Below are 22,500 nucleotides of genomic sequence, written 5' to 3' on the forward strand. Positions count from 1 at the left end.
CTTTTGTGGAATGGAGTGATTGAGAGGGCCACTCTGCAGGTTTCATTCCAGGGCCATCATTTAGCATGTCTGATTTCAAACCAATAGCAATTAAAAGTTTACAGTATAACTTTGCCTCATCTGCATTTCATGACCATTACTACTTTCATTTTTCACAGAATGTGTTTTGGAAATTACAGTATATAGCTGTTCTGGAGTTGTATGGGACTGATAAAAAATGCTGCAGTTGTCTGTATGTTCTCATGTTTGCCATTTGTGCTCTCAGACAGGATACTGCATGTTTTCACTATACTGAAGGAGAATTTTCTTTTACAAAGTGCCCCTTTACTGACTTATTTTGAGCAATTTTATGTGTTAGGTAAGTTGAGACCTTTGCCAAACATAGCTCTCTACCACCTATCATTTTCCACCCTTATATCCACAATCTTTTTAGTGAATCTTTGACGTTCAGGCAAAATCATTGCCTATTACACAGAACCTTGTTGAGGCTTGGCATAGCTGACTGTGCTGGCTGTTGGGAAGTAGATGTGTTAATATGGCAATAGTGATGCATTGCATTACAAAGTAGAAGTACTATGTAGAAGGTGTGCATTTCTCTCTTCCTTGAGATAGCACTAGAAACAAGGAGGAGCATATTAAATATATTCAGACGGGTGTGGACAAGTGGAGGAATTGGAGTACCTGCATTTGATTTACTTCAATTTGCCATTGTAATGGCTTCATGCCTTCAGTGGTGTAGCATTTCAGTCATGTTTCAGGTCTTCATGTTTGTCAGTATAGTGAATGCCACTATGCTGTACTGACAGGGATATGAAGTGTCAATAAGCCATTGTCATATATACAGAACCACAAACATATATATATATATATATATATATATATATATATATATATATATATATATATATACACATGGAAAGAGAGAGGGGGTCTATAGATAAATAAATATTTTTAGATATAGATATTATAGAGAAGAACCTTGCAGAAGAAATGGAAAAATAGCATAGCCTTCTTAGTTACTACATTTTTTCAAAAGCAGTGCTCAGTTACACCCCCCCCCCAAAAAAAAAAATAATAGAATGCTCTTAGACTCTATGGCAAGCCATTCAAAATAGCAATAATGTAAGTTTTATACTCCAACTATATATGCTGAAGAAGAGGAAGTCTGACAGATATATGAGGATCTGCTACACCTTCTGGAAATAATACTTAAACAAATATTACATCTATTATAGGTAACTGGATTGTTGAAGTTGGTAGTCTAAGTACGAATAAATTGACAGGACTTTTTTGCCTAGGAGTATGAAATGAAGTAGGACATAGACTAGTAGAAGTCTGCCAAGATAGTCTACTGGTCAGATATTCAAGATGGCTGCACAATGATGAGTAGCTTTATTTCAGCACTCCCAGTATGAAAACATAAAATGAGAAGTAACAGCCAGTGAAATTGTCATTCTGGGTAAAATTCTGTTTCTAAGTAGACTGCCTATATGCCAGCAAAGAAGAAATTAAGGTAATATGACAGAAAATCACCCATAAAAGTTGAGAATAAAATATTAGCTGGGAGGAATCCTGCAGGTGTTCAGCAAAAAGCATTTGGAAGGTACAGATTGTATTCATTTTGTGAAATCCCAAATAAACAACTGGACTGGTATTCCACAGCAGGATTTGTTAATTGAAAGGGCATAGCAAGTGTATGCTCCAAACTTTACCATGAGAAAGCAGCCAAGACCTGCATTAGTAATGATTCAGTCATACCAGCAGAAATATTTGATCCTGACAAAACTGTGGCAGAAGGGAACAGTATTAAAAATCAGAGACAGCAGAGTATTTGTGGGAAATAAAAGCACTAGTGAAATCCTCCATATCAAACTTTGAGTCCAAACTGGCCACATTTACTAAAGACAATCACAAAGCTTTCTTTGCATATGTCCGCAATCCCAATTGAAGCACCCAGATCTGCTCAGAACTGGTGGTCAAGGACACCACATACACAAATGCCATAAGTATAGCCAACCTGCTGGCAGACAGGTTCAGTGAGAACTTCACCCCTCTGTCCTCTCCATCAGTAAATCAGGACATCCCCAGCACCTGCCCCCCTCCCCTTATCTCTAGGGAACAAGTCATGACTGCACTCTCAAAGTAAAAAAATACAGTCTCCATGGGACCCGATAACATCCCAGGCTGCATCCTACATAAACTCAGGCAGGAACTTGCAGCACCATTAGCCACCCTATTCAACCAAAGCCTGAGTACCGGCTTTGCCCCAGCTGAGTGGAGGATAGCCACTGTCATCCATCTGCACATAGGTGGAGCGTCCAATGATCTAGGAAATTATAGACCCATCAGCCTAACTAGTCTGATCTGCAAGGCCATGGAGCAGATCATCATGGACCTCATTAACAAGGACATTAGCAACCTCCAAACATTCAATCCCATACAGTTTTGTTTTGTCAAGGGAAAGTCATGCCTGTAAAATTTGGTTGACTTCTTTGAGACTGTCACCAAAGCCATGGTCAAGGGGAAGATGTTGCACACCACCTACCTTGACCTCGCCAAAGCCTTTGATACTATTCCCCACTTCGGTATAATAGATAAACTCTCTCAACTAGGCATCAATCCATATGTTACCAGATGGGTAGCAAACTGGCTCACTGATAGAACCCACCTAGTCAAAATAGGGGAAGCCACCTCAAACAATTGATCCATGATGAGTGTTGTACCTCAGGGATTGGTCTTGCAGCCTTTGGTGTTTGGGATATACTTTTCTGAATTGCAGGCCAAAAGCAGTGGGATATGGCTGACCAAGTCTGCACAATCTGCAAGCTGGGCGCTTTCATCAATTCCCCAGTGATGTGAACATCCTGCAAGAGGGTCTCATACAAACAAATGACTGGTGCCAGAAACATGGCCTCAAACTGAATGCCAAAAAATGCATCATCATTTCCTTTAGGAAAAGTGATGTCCTCACAAATTATCACATTAATAACAAGGTCCTAAGCATGGAATCAGTCATGAGGGACTTGAGCAACCAGGTTGACAGCAAACTGGCTTTTGACCACCGTATTGCCTCCATTGTATGGAAAGCTTTCTATATGACCCACCTCATTAGTAAGGGTATCTCATCCAGGGACAAGGTGGTAATAATATCCCTGTATTCTTACCTTATAAGACCCATTATTGAGTACAATGCCCCTTTCAGCATGTACCTCACAAAGCACATGCAGGGGCTAGAGAGACCACAGAGGTTCCTCACCAGGAGAATCTAGGGCCTTAAACATCTACCCTACACAGATAGGCTAAAGGCTCTGTCCCTCTACTCAGTCTCCTACAGACCCCCACAGAGGTGACCTCTGTCTGACATACAAAGCAATCTCAGATCCTGCCTTGATGAGACTGCTGCATATCCGCAAGTCAAGTTCCACTCGAATAACCCACATGCACAACCTCATCCTGATCTGTGACATCAATAGGACTTGTTGGTGGGACAGATTTGTGCCCCAGAGACTCCCCTTCGGTGGAACTGACTCCATTCCATGTCAAGCAGAGTACTTCATTAACCTTTTTTAAGTGCAACCTGGATAAGTGGATGGGGAAAAGAAAATGCACCCCTGGGGTTCTACCTGTGTCCCTGCTGGACAGGGACATCGGGTGCTGACTTTTCAGAACATGGGCTAAATACTTGGCTAGGCTTGTAAGGGCCTCAGGGCCAATAGCATAGTAAGATCCTATGATCCTATGGAAATAATTATTCACTGTACACCAGGCAGAAGAAAAGCAAATTTACCCAGTCAATCAGGGAGTGTCAGGAAGCAGATATGAGATTTAAGCTGCTGCTATATCCAGCTGCCTACATGATGTTTTCCTGGAGGATCAAAGGCATTTTTGGAAGCAGAACAGGCTAAGGAGGAAATAAAAAAGAATGAGCCAGCAAACAGAAGGGGGCTGTGCTTCTGCTTCTTATTCTTCTCACAATAAAGCTCATAGAGAGACTTTGCCAGTGAAAACTTTTCCAATGTTCCAAAGGAAAATGCTTCAAAGACAGAAGAATGTGGAAGTTGACTAGAACCAGGAGTACCTTGTACTTGTACTTGAACCAGAGTCTGATGCTGAGAGAAGGAGATGAACAGAATGAAGATCAGCAACACTGAAATTAATAAATAAATGGGAGATTATAAAGCATCAGTCACATTTGTGAAATGTGGCTTTGCAAGGAAAATGTGGCTGAGGAAGACTGGGTTTTTGCCAACTTTGTTAAACTTGTGGGTATGCTGTAAGCATTTACTCTACTTTATGTCATTCATTTTTACAAGGAAATAAAAGAAAAAAGTAACTGTAGGTAAAACAATTTTTGTTCGTATTAGTATTTGTACAAATTTCATGATATAAACTGCATGTTATATAGTAAATCAGTTTTGTATTCTGTGTATCTGTGGTATCTTAAATGCTGGAGAAGTCTTTTCAATGATTGTTGTATGTGTTAAAGATGTTAAAGAAAACAATTACTTTTTGATGTAAGAAATATAGGCTTTATAGTATAGCAAGTGAAAAAAAGCTGGACAAAAGCAAGATTGAGTTAATATGATGTCATCCTGAGCTGCTGGGGTGGGAGTGGGGTGTAAAAGTGCATTAATTATTTTATATGTAAAATTAAGGTAATGCCTCTATATTTACAAGGGTGGGTGCCTTGGCTAAGGCTATAAACAAGTGATTTTGTGTCTGCAAGTAGGCTTAAAAATAAGACAAATTGATGAAAGCAATGAAAAATGCTAAGTTCCTTTTATCTGCAAAGATATTAGTTTATTTTTAACCACAAGCAATTGTTGTCATTGGGAGTCAAGAAGTCTGCAGCTGACAGCAGTTGTACATTCTGTTCTGACTGAAATCTACAAAGTTTCCCTAATGCATCTACAAAGTTGTTAGTTTTTTTTCTCCTCATTGCTGACTACTTTTACATGCAGGCAAGCTGCCTGCAAATGCATATATTTAAGCTTGAGAGTTTTGAGCACCCTTTGCTAAGGGAAAATGCAAAATGTAAAACTACAATGGCATGCAGTTCAGTAAAAATTAAACTTTGAAATTATGGGAAGTGAATAATATATACCAGCCTCCCTAGCAACCGTAATACTTTACTGAGTTTAATAGAAAAGTGTACAATTTAGTTATGTTTAAAGATAGCCAGTGCACTTTTTCATAGGACTAAAATGTAATGTTTTCTGAAAGCATACAAGTTGTTTTCCCATTTGCGAGGGGAATACAGGTAAGAAAAGAACAGACACTAATCAGAGTAAGTGGGAACAAAGGGTTTAATATATGTTTTAGCATTGGTGACCTTAATTTTAGGTTAGGTAATGCCTGTGGATGCAAATGTCAATTTAAGGCAATTATTCCTATCTGGAAGGTTAAACTTAATTTTTTGAAGATGTACATAGAGTTGTGTGTTTGTTCTAAGTTAACTGGGAATGGCAGTGAGCTGAAAATGTATTTATTTTTTGTTTGAGGGAATTCATTAAAACAATAAGTCTTGAAAAATGTGACATATGTTCAAATGGAGATGAGAAGAAACAACAGTATCAGATATCAGCCTGCCAAACATTGGTTTGTGTATGTAACATGGAAGTTGGAAATACACATTCAAAAAACTGTCTTGAGTGGGAACAACAGCTTTTACTAAACTGTCCAAATTATCTTGATTCATAAATGGCCTTACTGGTATAGAAAAAAAGGAAAGAGTATTGAATTGCATTAAGAAATGCAGACTGCAAATAGCAATGCTGAAGGGATCACTTTTGAAAGAAATGAGCATGTGGAATTGACAAAGGAAGGATTTTAGGAGGGATATTCAGCAGAATATCAGAGACAAAGCAATAGGGGAGTAATAATAATGATTGCTAGAGAAGCTCCAATAGTGGTAGAAGAAAAAAGACATTGGTAGATTTGTGGTAGTAAGGGGTGTTGACAAGGGAGGATTATACTGGCATGTATTTATATTCCAAAAAAACTGCTGTCACGGAGCTTAAAAAATTAAGAAAAATAATTAGCTTTCATTGGGGAATATTACTTATAGGTGGGGAATGGAAATGATTTGCAGCAATGAGGATGTATCAGGAGGACTAGTAGGAGAAATATAACAAAAGAGAGTAACATTCCGAAGAAACTGATGAAAATATTAAGTATGGAAGGTGTAAATTCAGTATTAGGAACTCAGACATTTTCATGTTATTTCCCAATGTACAATAACTGTGCTCGGCTGGATAGAAATTATCTTTCACAGGAACATGTAGATTTAATTGAAAGCATTGACACATATCCAATAACTATTTCAGATCACCCACTGCTAAAAGTTAATATAACATACTGGGTAATGAAGTAAAAATGAGACAATGACATTTCCCAATTAGCTGTTAAAAAGAGAGAAATTTAATGAATTGTTAGTGGAAATTATTCAATAGTTTTTAGAAAAGATAGAACTTTCTTCAGAAGTGATAGTTAGTGAGTGTGATAAAATGAAAATAGAGTTTAAAAATAAAGTAGAAATAAAAAGAAAGAAATATAGTTATGAAGTAATAGAATTATGCTTAGAATTATGCTGACAAAGGTTAAAGTATTGCAGAATAAGGCGAATTTCACATAACAAGAAAAGGCACAACTGGAAAATGCTAAAGAGAAAATAAGAGAGTATTTGGATAAAATGCATGAGTTTAGAAAGATTGCTGTTAAGTAACTATGTTTTGATAACTCCAGAGCACAAAGACTTTTAGCACAACAATTTAGGCAACAGAAAGTAGAAAGGATTGTTGCCAAATTTAGGGAGCCTATAACAAAAATTAAATAAATAAATAACCAGAGATCTTGAGGAAGTGTTACAGATATTTCAGAAATTTTATGAAAGTTTGAATAAAGCAGAGACAATTAGAAATCAAGAAAATGCATAAATGGAAGTATTTTTGGAAGACATAATTATGCAGAAGTTAGAAGGTAGATGAGGCTCATCAACTAAGATATGAGGAGATGAGATAAAAACTGTGATGTATAATCAATCTGCAGGAAAGTCTCCAGGAACAGGTGGCATTCCTAAGGAAGGTTGGGAGTTAGTAGGAAAGAAGGTGATAAAGAGCTGGAAGATTTTGTTTAATAGTATTTTAAAAGAAGAGAAAACACCAACATCTTGGAAGAAAGCTGTGGTGGCTGTATTACCCAAAGCTGGTAATGATCCATCAGACTCAGCTTCATATATACCCATTTCAATTTTAAACCATGATTATAAACTGTTTATGTCTGTGTTAGCTAACACAATGGCAAAGGTGTTGCCAGAACTGATAGATATGCATCAGTGTGGTTTTGTGGAGGGGAGCCACAAATTTGACAACATTAACAGAACAATGAGGATCCAGAAGGAAGCAGAATGTAAGAAAATACTGCTATTGTGGGTGGATTTTGATACAGAGAAAGCATTTGACAGAGTAAGTTGAGATTTTATGAGTACGGCAATGGAAACATGTGCCTTCCCTAATACACTAATAAAATTAATTAGGGGTATATATGAAGGATTAGAAGCAAGAATTAAAGTAAGAGGATTATTCTCTGATAAGTTGTGTTTGAACAGAGGAACCAAACAGGGTTGTCCTTTTTCTCCTTCATTAGTTGCTTTATATTTAGGACCATTGTCAAAGAATATAAGGGACTCAGAAATTCAAAGATATAACTGGTATGGTAATCAAGAAATGTTGGCTTTATTTGCAGATGATATTATTGTATACCTGATTAATCATCTAGAACAGTACATCTCATTGATGCGGAACATTTTGAAACAGTTTCAAGTCTTTTTGGAATCAAAGGCAAGAATTAAAGTGGGAGGGCTCATCGCTGATAACTTGTGTTTGAACAGGGGAAACAAGTGGGGTGTCCTCTTTTCCTTTGCCCAAAGAATAACTCAGAAATTCAAGGATATAACTGGTATGGTAATCAAGAAATGTTGGTTTTATTTGCAGATGATAAATCCAGAAAAGGACATGTCAGTGCTATGGAATATTTTCATACAGTTTCCAATCTTTTCAGGATATAAAATTAATGAAGGCAAAACAATGGCTGCAGCTGAAATTATGTACCTGTACACAAACTGGTTCAGCAATACCCATATTTATGTGGACATGATAAGATGAATATTTAGGAGTATAGATGAAAAAGGCTTCTGTTATGACAGCTAAGGATATATGGGAAGATACTAAATAAAAGATAGTACAGAAACTGGGAGATCTTGGATAGTAAAATACAAGCAATGAAAAATGTTTATAGTCCCTTTAGTTTTATGTATAGGTCAGGCATATTTTTATCAAATAGTGGAGAAGTTGTAGACAGTAATTAATGAAGAGTTGGAGGAATTTATCTGGGAGAGGAAGAGGGCAAGAGTTAAGTGAGATAAGCTGAGCCTTCCAAAAGAATAAAGTGATTTAAGATTACCTAATTAGCAGGGGTGTGGGGGCCAAAGCTCCCCACATAAGGAGTGTTCACCAGGCACTCCTTATGTGGGGGTCCCTGCTAATTATATCTACTAACTCCGAGGTCACTACAGTGGGGAAAGGGCAGGTTTAATTTTAGCTAACTTACCTGTAAGTAAGTGGTCCATTCAGCTTCTTTGATGTTGGCCAACTATGATCGTTCAACATAAGTTTTCCGATGATGTAGCCTTTCAATTTACTCTTGCTTCAATGGCTAGTGTTTGACAAACAGCCGTTCAATGAACATGCTGTTCAACGAATAACCATAGACCCAGGGAAGAAAGAGGTAACTGGGAACATATGATGTTCTGTAGTCCTATCTCGCCTTCATTCTTACACTTGGGTTCAGAGCCGAACCTCGGCTCTGACTCAGCAATTCTCTAGCTCAAAATCGTCTGGTTGGCTCATGGTAAGGAGGTATCCCATAATGCACTGCTAACGTATACCAGATCTTGTTTGCTGCTCGTTGATCCTTTTTCAATTTATTGCCTCTTAAACTACTGTATTCAACTGATTTAGTGATCGTTCATAACCAGTGTCTGTTGTGGGCATTTTTGTGGCATTGTTTGCTCTATTTGTGCTGTTTTTGCTGTTGTTGATTGGCCGTCTTACCAATGGCCTTTTGTGTGTATCCCTGCATCGCTCTTGTCTCTCCTTTGTTATTCGGATTGCTTAATTGTTGTTTTCTTTCTCTTTTTCACCAAGGGCTAGGCCCGTTTAAGTTAAAGGACCTAGTCCTCGGTTCTGTTGCTTGTGTCTTCTTCCAGGGCTAGGCCCGTTTAAGTTAGAGGACCTAGTCCTCTGTCTGTTATTTCCTTCTTCTCTTAGGGCTAGGCACATTTAAGTTACAGGACCTAGTCCTCTGTCTGTCTGTCTTTGTTGTTTCCACTGGACTAACCGTTTATTTAGAGGTACTCCCTGTTTGGTGTTTACTTTGGTTTTCTGGCATTGGTGTTTATTATTATACAAATATGTCTAAAGATGCTAAGGACCACAAGCCTTCTGGCTTTAAAAAATGTACTAAGTATGCCCAGAAAATGTCTTTGACAGATGGGCATAATATTTGTGTCTACTGCTTAGGTGCTATTCACCTTCAAGAGTCTTGCTCATTTTGTCATGCCTTTAGTCCCCGAGTTCTTCAAGAGAGAAAGAACAAACTAATTTTGAAAGGCCTGTTAAAGCATTTTTTTGAGTATGAGTTGTCTTCTTCTTCTTCCTCCAGTTCTAAGTCATCATCTTCCAAAAAGACAAAGTCAAATCCACTAAAAGGCAATCTCCCACTCACTCAGTGTCATCAGAGCTGCCAGACAAGATTGCCAAATTGACTACTTCCTCTTCGGCTCCACTGGTTTTGGTGCCGACAGATGTTTCTGATGTGGAACAATCAGTTTTGGTTCCAGGAGTTTCGGAGCCGAAAACTGAGTCTGTGTCTCGGAGCCAGTCAGCTGAACTCTGTCTGGTCTCTCGGCACTCAGATCACCTATTATTCAGTGGTTTAGGTCCCCCACTTTATCCTCCAGGTCCTCTAGGAGCCTTTCTGATGAGGACGTTGAGAGAGTGGTGTGCAGACTCCTCAAGAATTCGGCACTGGCAAATTTACTTTTGGCTCTGTCCCAGTTGGCTCCGGAGCCTAATGTGCCTGTACACACTGTCGATGTTCCTATTCCAAGCCACTCCAGTGCATCGGAGCCAGAGATGTTGGTGCCACTTGCTATGGAAAGGTAGGTTCCAGCTACCTCAGTTGGTCTCTCAGTTCCAATATCCGCTCAGACCCCTTCGGTGCCGTCCATGGGGTCTAGGGTCCTAAGCTCTTCGGTCTGGACTGAGGGGGATGCTTAGACCTGAACTTCTTCAGTTCTGAGCTTACCTCTTGGTGCTTTGGCTCGGGTGAGTTCAGACCTCACATCTGCCTCTGACTCTATCTCCTTGGCACTGAGGACTGCCTTTGCACCTTTGGAGTGATGGGCATTCTTGGAGCCAGGAGGGTTGGCTTTCAAGGTGATGAGGAGTGTTCTGTCCAAGTTTTCAGTTCCAACCAAGGGTGCTGACACTCTTCCCCTTAAAACGCTAACTTCATTCTCAGCCCCTTCTCTCTTCCAACACAGCAGAGACTCGCATCCTCAGGAAACCTCCATGAGTGGTCCCCATTCTTCTAAGGTCTCCCAAGAATATCCTTCTGAGGAGCCCCCTTGGAAGAAAACTTGTAAGAGGAAGCACGTTGACTCCCCCAATGAGTCCATTGCATCAGACACTGACCTTGAGGAGTCAGAAGAGTTCCCCAAGTCATCCTCTGATGATATCTCCTTTGCAGATATCCTTGAAATCCTGAAACAGCAAGGCGACTGGCCCACCAATTCCCCTTCTGATGAGGAGTCAGTGTACCTGAAGGCTTTCCAGTCTCAACCCTCCGGCTCTTGGGTGTCTCCAGCTTTTCATGAGCTACTGGATCTAGTGAGTCGAAAGGTGTGTGAATCTCCCGATACTATGAAACCAGTTCCTAGAAGACCTTTCTTGTCAGCACCTCAGGACAAAGCTTTTCTCACTAAAGGCGTGCCAGTAGATGCCATGGTGGTGGCAGCAGCCACCAAAAAGGAACTTGCTGAAACTTCCTCCACTGTCCAAAAAGGAACTTGCTGAAACTTCCTCCACTGTCCATCCACCAAACAAGTAGTCTCGAACGATGGATAGGTATGGGAAGCGTATCTTTTCTTCAGCAGCTTTTACACTCAGATCGCTCAACTACTCATCTCACTTCACTAGGCTCCAGAGAGATCTCCTGAAAGAACTGGGAGATACTGTACAAGGTAACAAATCTGAAGCAGTGTCTGATAAGTTTAACACACAGATGTCTATCTTAAATTCTGTCGTAAACTCCTCCATGTGGCTGATATCTTATGCAGTGGATGGAGCAAGTAGGGCAGCGGATTCAGGATTTTCTCTTAGAAGACACTCCTGGATGCGCTTGTGTAACTTTGCAGAAGCCTTTAAGTCTACATTTACCAAAGTCCCCTTTGATGGATCCTCATTGTTTGGACCCAAGGTAAAGGACACTCTCACCAGGTGCGAACAGGAAGGGAAAACCCTGTCTGCCATGGGAGTTCATTTTGCTGTTCCTTCTAGACCCTATCCCAAAGGGCAGAAGGGCAGTAAAATGTGGTTCAAGAAGTCACAGTGGTTTTTCCAGGATGCACAGGGTGATTACTTCTCCAGAAGCAGAGGAGGAGGGAATAATGGTAGATGAGGCCCTAGAGGCAGGGGAGGCCTGGAGAACCAGGGAGACCGTGATTCCTTTCATGATCATCCCTACCAGCACTCCTGAAAGGAGGCCCAACTGTGAGTCTGTGGAGCCAGTCGGGGAATGTATATCCTTATACCCAAAAGCCTGGTGTGATATCACTCAAGACAAGTGGGTACTAAGGATAATTACCAGAGGATACCGTATTCCCTTCTCTTTTCCCCCCTGCTCAGATCAGACGAATCCCAGATGTTCCACCCAATCACAGGGATTAAGCAACTCTAGAAATCCAAAAGTTGCTTGTAAAGAGAGTCATCCAACCCATCCTCATAGACCAAGTAGGATTAGGGACTTACTCCAGATTCTTTTTGGTGCCAAAACGAACAGGGGACTTGAGACTCATCTTGGATCTCAGCAAATTGAACAAATCTGTACAGAAGTCCAAGTTCCAAATGGTCACTTTACAGTCAATATTTCCGTTGTTAGGGAAAGACATTTGGATGTGCTCCATACATCTCCAATGATGCGTACTACCACATCAAAATGGACAAAGCATCAAGGAGTCTCTTACGTTTCCAGCTGGGAGCCAGTCATTATCAGTTTCGTGCCCTGCCTTTGGTCTCACCACAGCCCCCAGGGTGTTCACCAAATGCATGGCAGTGGTAATGGCTCACTTGGGACACCTTGGATTCCAAGTGTTTCCGTACCTGGACGACTGTCTTCTGACTGCCACCACCAGGCATCTACTATTACAGGCCAGGGACGCCACCATTTCGACTTACTTACGGCTAGGGATTACAATAAACTGGCAAAAATCTGCATTGTCACCCTCTTAGCATGTGAATTTCATTGGCACTGAAATAAATACTGTCACAATGAGGGCTTTCCTCCCTGTAGAGAGAATTCAGAATCTCAGGCAACAAATTTTGAGTTTACTTCCTCAGTGGAAGGCAAAAGTAAAGATGGTTGCTCAAATTGTTAAGGATGATGGCCTCTACAATAACATTAGTCCCATTAGCCAGACTGCACATGAGAGTTCTGCAGTGGTTACTTTTTGCCCAGTGGTCACTGCAGCAACTACGTCTTTCTCACCCTATTCTGATAACAGAATCGTGCAAACAGGATCTTTGCTGGTGGACCCAAGTCATCTGACCACAGCAGACCATTTGTTCAGTCTCCCCCTGTCGCCACCGTGACCACAGATGCCTCTCAGATAGGGTGGGGTGGCATTATCTGGGGAGAACAGTCCAAGGCACGTGGCAGGAACATGAGGCTCATTTACATATCAACATCTTGGAGATAAGAGTAGTGCTTCTGGTGCTGCAAGCACTTCACAGCTTTCTCCCTCTATGGATGATTGCGATGCACTCAGACAATATGTCGGTGATATGGTACATAAACAAAAAATCCCCTTTGCAGAGAGGCCATTCGAGTGTGGGAGTGGGCAGTGTCTTCCCAGCATTTTCTGATTGCAATGCACATTCTGGGGAAAACCAATGTGATAGCCAACAGGCTCAGCAGGGCTATGCTGATGCCTCACAAGTGGTCTCTGAATACACACATTGCGGAACAGATTTTATGCAGAGGGGGTCAGCCTTGCTGTGATCTTTTTGCCATGCCTCTGAATGCCACATGCAGCAGCTACTTCACCCTGATCCACCTGAAGGGAGAGGCACCCAGAGATGCACTCGTTCATGATTGGCCCTCGGGACTTCTCTATGCCTTCCCACCATTTCCCCTGATATCGAAGGTAATTCAGAAAGCAAGATTCTTGGGAAGCAAAATGATCCTCATTGCTCCTTACTGGCCTCATCAGATTTGTTTGCCTTCCTCAAACCTCATCTAATAGACAAACCTTGGACTCTGGACCCAGTTCCAGATTTACTGACACACATGTCAGGGGTGGTCCATCCCTCTCTCCACACCATCAATTTGACAGCTTGGCTACTCCAATTCTATCTCTAGTCAGGCTTCATGACTTTTCCCCTGATGTTGTACATATTCTGACATCTTCTCACAAATCTTCAACTAGAAAGATTTATGCCAGTAAGTGGAAAAGGTTTTCATTTTAGGCTCGTGAGAGAAACCTCGATCCCTATACAGCTCCCATCTCTTCCATTTTGGAGTTCCTTACACAGTTGTTCCATCAAGGCTCAGCCGCTGCCACTATTAAAGTTCAATTGGCAGCTATTTCTACCTTTCCTTTGGCTAATGATCCTAACTTTATGGTGCACAGATTGCGTAGAGCTTTACTTAAAGTAAACACATTATTACGACCTCCAGTCATGGATCCTGTGGCACCCTGGGATTTGAATTTTGTGCTTCAAAAACTTACTTCAGGTCCTTTTGAATCTTCAGCAACGTGTGACCTCAAGTTCCTATCATGGAAAACCATATTTTAGTGGCCATTACATCTGCAAGGAGGGTCTCATAACTGCAAGCCCTCTCTATTAAGCCCCCTTATTTGGTGTTTCACAGAGACAGGGTTTCCTTATGGACTAACCCTTCATTTGTTCCTAAGGTGTCTTCTCAGGCCAATATTAATCAATCCATTGAATTACCTGTTTTCTTTCCTAATTTTTCTGACAAGGCAGAGTACAAATTTCACCAGCTTGACATTCACAGACAATTGCAATTTTATCTCGATAGAACCAAAAATTTCAGAAGGTCAGACCAATTGTTTATTTCCTTTTCGGATGCAAGGAAGGGCCTACCAGTCTCCAAAACCACCTTATCTCACTGGATTTCAAGCTGCATTTCATTCATTTATACATCCAGTGGCAAAGATCTTCCCTTCAAGGCGAAAGCTCACTCTACCAGATCTGTTTCTACGTCGGTAGCCTTTCAGGCAAAGATTCCAATAGATAACATTTGTGCAGCAGCAACATGGGCTTCACCTCATACATTCATAACTCACTACAAATTGGACGTGGCTTCCAGGAACAGGTCTTCCTTTGGTTCATAGTACTCAGGAGCATTTTCCCATGAGCCACCCAAGATAAAGGTGCTAGGGACGCTGTCCCAAGTGTAAGAATGAAGGCGAGACAGGACTACAGAACATAAAGAAGTTATGTACTCACCATAACATTTGATGTTTGTAGACCATCTTGCCCTTCATTCTTACGAACCCTCCCTTCTGCCCCCTCCTTGGGGACCTGGAGGTATTGTGACTATTGCCTTATCTCTATGTTGAGACCTTTCTACATGGTTTGATCTTTGTCTCTGTATATTACTACTTGCAGCAAACAAGATCTGGGATATGTTAGTGGTGCATTATGGGATACCTCGTTGCCACGAGCCAACCAGAAATTTTGAGCTAGAGAATTGCCGAGTCGGAGCCGAGGTTCGGCTCCGAACCCAAATGTAAGAATGAAGGGTGAGATGTACTACAAACATCGAATGTTATGGTGAATACATAACTTCTTTTTCTGGAGTGTAATGAGTTGGCAGGGTTTAAAAATTCCCTACAGAGTACTCTGTCAGAAATACTGGTTAAGCAAACAGCTGTTACTAAGGAAGTGATTCTTTTAAGCTGGGACACGGGATCTGAATTGCCTAGATATAGTAGGGCATTGTTAAGTTTAATTCTATTGGCTGCCAAAAAACAAAAAAAAACAAACAAACAAAAAAACATTGAAATCAAATTCAAAGCCAACTCTATCTGAAGTATTAAATATTATAAAAATGATACAAGAACTGGAAGAGGGTCTTTCAAAAAAGTTAATGAGCAAATTACATACAAATAAATGGAAACCGTGGGAACGATTCATGCAGAATAATCTTCAGGAGGAGGACTGAAATTTAAGGGAAGGCAGGAATTGAGCAATTTATGTAATGTTGGACTGATGATAGTTACTAAGAAAGAAAGGCAAGTCAACCAGGTATAATAGACATGATCTACCCTTAACAAATCCAAACTGGGTTGTGTCCATAGTCTGGAGATTACCTATGTCCTTGTTGATAAAGTTCATAGTGATTCTTTCCATGCCCTTGAAGATAAGGCTAGTCAGGCATATGGGTCCATAAAGCCCTGGGTCAGTTGATTGCCCCTTTTGTGCAGTGGGACCTCCTCCATTCTGCCAGAACATAACTTGTCCGAAGTCTGTGGTTGAATACGGATTCAAGTGGGTCTGCTAGGTCATGTTGTAAGTTCTTTAAAGGCAACCTGGGATGTTGTCTGGTCCCACTGATGATGTGTTTTTGTCCTTAGAGAGTGCAAAGATGACCTGCTCTCTTGAGATAGTAGGCTAAGGAATGGTGGCAGGTATACTTTACGGGATGACTGGTGGGGATGGGGGGGATTAAGTTTGATCCAAATCTCTCAGATAGTAGGTTGGCAATTTCCTCCGGTCGAGTATGAGTGATGCTATCCACAACCAGCTCTGCTCATGGCTGGGCATTCCCCTTATGATTTTTAATGTAGTTAAAATGCCTTGTGATTTTCCTTAGCTAGGGAAGCCATTTTTGCTTTGTAATTTGTTTTTGGAGGACTTGACAAGATCTGTCATCTGTTTGTTTAGACTAGTGAAGGATTTCTTTATCTGCTGAGCCAGTTTCCACTTATTTTTGAATGTTAGTTTCTTTCTTTTGTTGTATAGCCTGTTAATTCCAGGGGTCCACCATAGTGGCTTGTTTTTCCGGCAAGACATGTTTTTAATTCGGTCCAATACAGCCAGTTCTATACAACTGCTTAAGTGGTTATACTGAGCATTGGTGTACACCCTTGCATAGCAGTTCATTTTTTTTTCCAGGTTCAGGGGAGCTTTAAAATTTCTTATGGCATCACTTAGTAGGAAGTAATTTGTATTGGAAAAATTCTGAAGCATTTTTGAGCTTGATGGGGTGTCTGATCTTATAATTATTTCAAATAAGTCTGATTTATGTTCCAGTAGTACCAATGAGGACATCACACTGAGGGGGTGCAGTGCTTCCCCATGTTAGTGAGTACTATGTGCAGGATATTTGAGCCTCTCATGGGTATACTGACCAGCTGTTCCAGAGCATTAGCACTGACAAAGTCTAAGAACTTCTGAGCCTACATATTTATGGGTATGTATGTTCCCCAGTCAATGGTACAATAGTTAAAATCACCCATGAGTAAGTTGCTAGGCTGCATGATAAGTGACTCCAGTAAGACCAGGTACACAGTATACTTTTCCTGGTTCATGGTGGGGGACCTATAGCTAACAATGATGATGTGTGGGATTTTTGCCCATGGTTAATTGGACATAGAGTAGCTCGAGAAAGTCATACTGTTTGACCAATCTTGAGGTGTCCCTATCCTTTATGAAGATGGATACACCTCCTCCTTTGATTCTTTCCTGTTCAGTTTGTGGTTTGAACGTATGGAAGACATTGTAGCCCTGCATGGCCGTGGTTCTTTCCACGGCTTTGAACCATGTCTTAGTGACTGCACAGATGTCAGCATCTTCCAAGTTGAGGAGTGCTTCCAGGAAGTGTAGTTTCTTGTTTAGAGTCCTATCATTGAGCAGTGACAGCTTGAGTTTATATAGAGAAGATTTTGTTATGTTGGGAGGTTTGTTATTTTGACACTGCCTAAAAAAGGCACAATAGGGGTGGCTAATGCCTTTGCCAGTATCTGTTAGCCTAGAGGAGACAGGTGCAGACCATCTCTGGCAAAGCAGCATGGCTTGTTGACCATGTCCTCCCAGGCTGACAGATATTGGATTGCCTTGGACTGACACCAGAAGTTAAGCCAGTTGCTAAAGTCATTCATTTTTTGTTTGTATTATGAAATCATCCTTGGTGAGGGTAGAATGCTGATCAAGGCTAGGATCATACCTGCCAGTCACACATAATCAGAGAGCCCAGTCATGTGTCTTTCCATATAGTCCAGGGAGGTATATCTCAGGTCATTCACACCAACATGGACTATGACAGAGGCATACTGATACTTGTGGCTGACTGACTTGAGTGCTTGTGTGACCTGACAGATCCTGGCACCTGACAGGCAGCTAACCGTAACCTTCTCCTTCTCCTGCCTGGTGAGGGGGACATACGTATGTCTCACTTTGGAGTCACCTATAAACAGAATGTTGTGTTTTGTGGTGTTATGCCTTATGGGCTTGTTTGTTGAGAGACTGGTGTGTGTATTATTATGGGTCATAGTTGTTGTTTGCTTTGTTGTGTGTATATGTGATTTCTGAAGACAGAGTTTGGGAGGACTCTGGGTTTTTGGTGAGTTACTAGTGAGTACCTCCGCATATGTGGGTTTATGTGTCAAGTCATTATTTAGTGTGGGAAGTGATGTATGTATGTGTGTGTGTGTGTGTGTGTGTGTGTGTGTGTGTGCTGGCAACCTGTTTGGCATTCGATTTGTCAGTACATGAGAGTCTTGTCTCTAATTTCATAGTGTAACTACATCTTTCACATATAGTATTAGACTGGCCAGAGAGATGATGGGAAACTGCCCATCCATGACAGCAGATTCTTACTGTGTATTTTATCAGTGAAAGGAATGGGTTAATTAGACTTGACTGTGCTGGTAGCCAAGAGACTATGAATGGGAACTATACTTTGTGTGGTGTAAGGTTAACAAACGATGCTCATTCACATGCTAATTTCTTTCCAAATACTTCTCCTGCAGTATTACTATCTGCATTCTGCATTTCTAAATATAATTCAGTACTCTTTCCTTTTGTCTATACCTATTTAGGATCGAAGATAATATGCATAGTGTACCCTTTACAATAAAAAGCTATTGTTTCCACCTAATATATACGAGTGTTTTTTTTATATGTATTTCCAATTTTTGTCTTACATGCACACACTAATGTTTGGCAGGCTAATCTTTTATGCAGTTGTTTCTTTTCATCTCCATTTGAAATTGAAACTATGTCACATTTTTCAAGACTTTTTGTTTTATTGAAAACCCTCAAACAAAAACCTAAATAAATTTTCAGAACACCCCATCTCCTATTAACTTAAAACAAATGCACAAAACTATATACATCTTCAAAAAATAAAGTTTAACCTTCTAGATAGGACCAATTACCCAAATCAAAAGCAGCACACACATGCAAAACCTAACCTAAAATTAAGGATGCCCATGTGAAAGAGCATGTTACAGCCTATGTTCCCACTTACACTGATGGGTGTCTATTTTTTTTTATGTCCATTCCCCGCCCAGTGGTGAAAAACAACTTGTATGCTTTCAGAAAACATCAACTTTTAAGCCTAAGAAAAAGTCCACAGGCTGTCTTTAAATAACACTGTTCTTTTAAATGCATTAATGTATTCAGTCATCTAGGGAGGTTGCTACCTCTTATTCACTTCAATAATTTCAAACTTAATTTTTACTGAACTGCATGCCATTGTACCTTTACATTTTGCATTTTCCACTGTAAATAATGCTCAAAATTGTCAAGATTAGTTGCTTGCCCCTGCAAATAGCTCATTTCCATGCAAAAGTTGTCAGCAATGAGGAAAAAACAGCTAATATCTCTGTAGATGCATAAAGGAATCTTTGTAAATTTCACTCAGAAGAGAATGTACTACTGTCTTCAGCTACAGATTTCTTGACTCCCTCATTTGCTAATTGAAGAAAAAGCAAGCCAATATCTTTTCATATGCAAGCAACTTAACATTTTCATGGTGTTCATAATTTTGTGTTATTTTTCAAGTCTTCTTGCTTAGAAAAACACTTGTTTATAGCTTAAGCAAAAGGCATTAATGTAGACATCCACCTTTGTAAAAATAAAATAAATTATCTTAATTGTAATATAATATAATCAATTCAATTTTACATCCCTCCCCAGCAACCTAAGACCACAAGATATTAACTTAATCTTACTTCTGACCAGCCTTTCTTCTCTGGTTATACTAAAAGCCTATATTTCTTACAACTAAAATAAGGTACTTGTTTACTTTAATTTCTTTAACACACACAATATTCACTGAAAAGATTCCCCCACATTTAAAATACCCCTTTTGCAGACTATACAAACTGTTTTACTATATAGCATGCAGTTAATATCATGAAATGTTTATACAAATACTAATAAGAACAGGAAACTTTTTTATTAACATTTTTTTTCTTTTTATGGTCCTTCTATACATTAATGACAAAAGTGGGGTATATGCTTTACATTCCATCCACAAGTTTAACAAAACCTCAGTCTTTCTTGGCCACTTTTTCTTGAAAAGCTATTTTTCATAAATGTGACTGATGCTATATAGTCTCCCATTTATTCACTAATCTCAGCATTGCTGGTTTTCATCCTGTTCATTTCTATATCATGTCACCAGACTCTGGTTCAAGTCCAAGGTACGTATGATGTTTCTAATCAAATCCTGTGCTTTTTTCTGTCTCTTGAGGATTTTCCTTTTAAACATTGTAAAATATTTTCCTGGCAAAGTCCCTATGAGCTTTATTGCCAGAAGAGTGAGAAACAGCATCCCCTTCTATTTGCTTGCTCACTTTTTGTTGGTTAAGCTTTTTTATTTTGTCTTTAGCCTGTTCTGCATCCAAAAATATATTTGATCCTAAACAATATTCTGAAGACAGATGGATACAGCAGCTTGAGTCTCACACCTGCCTCCCGACAGCCCCCAGTTTCTGAGATAAATTTGCTTCTCTTCTGCCTGGTGTACATTGAATAATCCTTTCCAACAAACACCCCGCTGTCTCCAATTTTTAATACTTTTCCTTTCTGTCATAGTTTTGTCAAGATCAACTCTTTCTGCTGGTATGATTGCATCTTTACTATTATAAGTCTTCGACATGCCCTTTCAGTTAACAAATCCTGCTGTGGAAAGCAGTTCAGTTGCTTATTTGTGTTGTTGTAAAGTTAATGCAGTTTGTTCCTCTCACTTTCGTTGATACAGTAGAAAACCTTAGGTTTTCTCTGTTCACTCTGTCTTCTAATTTCCATTTGTTGAAACAGCTCTTCTTGAGAAGCTTCATATTCATCCTCTGATTTTTGCAGTTTTATCAGTTCACCAAATAGCTAGTTGATGCTTCTTCTATTTTTTTCCAGCATTTTGTTATTTGCGTTGATATATTCCTTCAACTTTGCATTTATTTTTATCACCATTTAGTACATTTGATTTATTTTTTCCTGTAAATTACTAGAAGCCATCACTTGTACCAAAGCTGAAGTTGAATTGCTTTTTGATGAACAGCTGCAGGATTCTTTCCAGGTAGTATTTTCTCTTCATCTTTTCTGTTTAATTTTATTTCAGATTCTCTAAATTTCTTCTTTGCTGGCATCCAGGCAGTGTACTTACTAATCAAAAAGTGAATTTTACCCAAAGTAATGATTTAATTGGCTATTATTTCTCGGTTCCTTTTTTCACATTGGGAAAGCTGAAATTAAGCTGTTGATCAGTGTGCAGCTATTTTGGAAGTCCTCGCAGTGATGTTTTGATCACTCTTTTCACTGGACACCTGCCATCTTCCTCATCTCATGCTGTGGAAACATACCTTTCATTGTTTTAAATAGATCTTTTAATTTTATACAACAGTTAAGCAAACAGGTGCATTAACATCTTGAAGTGTAAAAACAGCCGTTCTTAAAACACTTTTCATTGACAATACTGCAGTTAATTGTAAATGCAGTAAAACATCACTTCTTATAGTACCCATGCAGGGGACTATGCCACTTCAATATCATAACCAGAGCAGTAGCTGGAGAGAATTGTACTCTGGGCATCACCCCCACCAAACTAAACTTGAAGAGCAAAAAAGAAAAAAAAGGCTTTTTCAAGATTAAAGAGAAAAATAAAATAAAATAAATGCTCCTCTGACATTCCACTGTACTTATTTACACATTTTTCATTCATTTAAGCAGTAACAGCTGTTTATATGAATGTATGGTAATATCATTACTATATAATATCAGCATGCTGGTACTTCACCTTTGCATTGCTGATTACATCTGGCCCCAACAGCTTGCACCTGGAGCATTTGTCCCCTTCACCCAACCCTAGCTGTGTTTCTGATTGAAACCAACTCTAAAGTTGCTGCATTTTGGGTAGAAAAATATTTCTCTAGTTGTAGCAACCACTCTTATTGGCTTACAGTCTCTGATGCTATATTAGTTTTCAAATCAGCTTACCTTATGTCATCCCACATTGTAGCCATCAGATGACACCCCCTGCCCATTTTCAAGGTGTGCAGCTCTCTATTCTGGAAGTATTTTTTTAAAGTGTGGGTGAGGTGTTTGCCCTGCTCAAGGTCCTTCTAGAAGTTCTTTTATTTTTCCTGAAAGTAGGTATCAACAAAAATAAAGTAAGTAAATACATAAATAAATACAGAAATTGAGGTATAAAGTGTACTGTGCTAGCTTCTATACCGAATGATACTTTAACAGAGTACCTATGACCAATCAGTACAATTACAATAGCATGAAAAGTATTCTTGCACTTCTGTAACTTCTAACTCGCAAATTCAATGAATAGGTTAATCAGAATGGAGAGACTTTTATAATACAAACCTCTAAAGATAGTGTAATAAAACAGCACCACTTTGCCCACAGACTGTATGAAATGTGAACTATGTTGTAGCCTGAGTATATTGCTGACTGTTGGCAAGAACTAAACCTTGTGTCTTTCAGGTGTAAAACAAAAAGCACTTCATTCATGGCTAACATTTATGGTTATTATAAAAATATAAAAATGTAATACATTTTTAGTCAAGTAGGGTACAGACACCAGGGTTAATCCTCAAAACATCTCCTGTGAGTGACAGACTTCAAACGTTAGCTTGAGATAGATAAGTACAGATGTTGAGGAGAATCATGCAAT

This window comes from Protopterus annectens, chromosome 2.part0, assembly GCF_019279795.1.
Source record: "Protopterus annectens isolate FY-2018-M chromosome 2.part0, PAN1.0, whole genome shotgun sequence".
Classification (NCBI taxonomy): Eukaryota; Metazoa; Chordata; order Ceratodontiformes; family Protopteridae; genus Protopterus; species Protopterus annectens.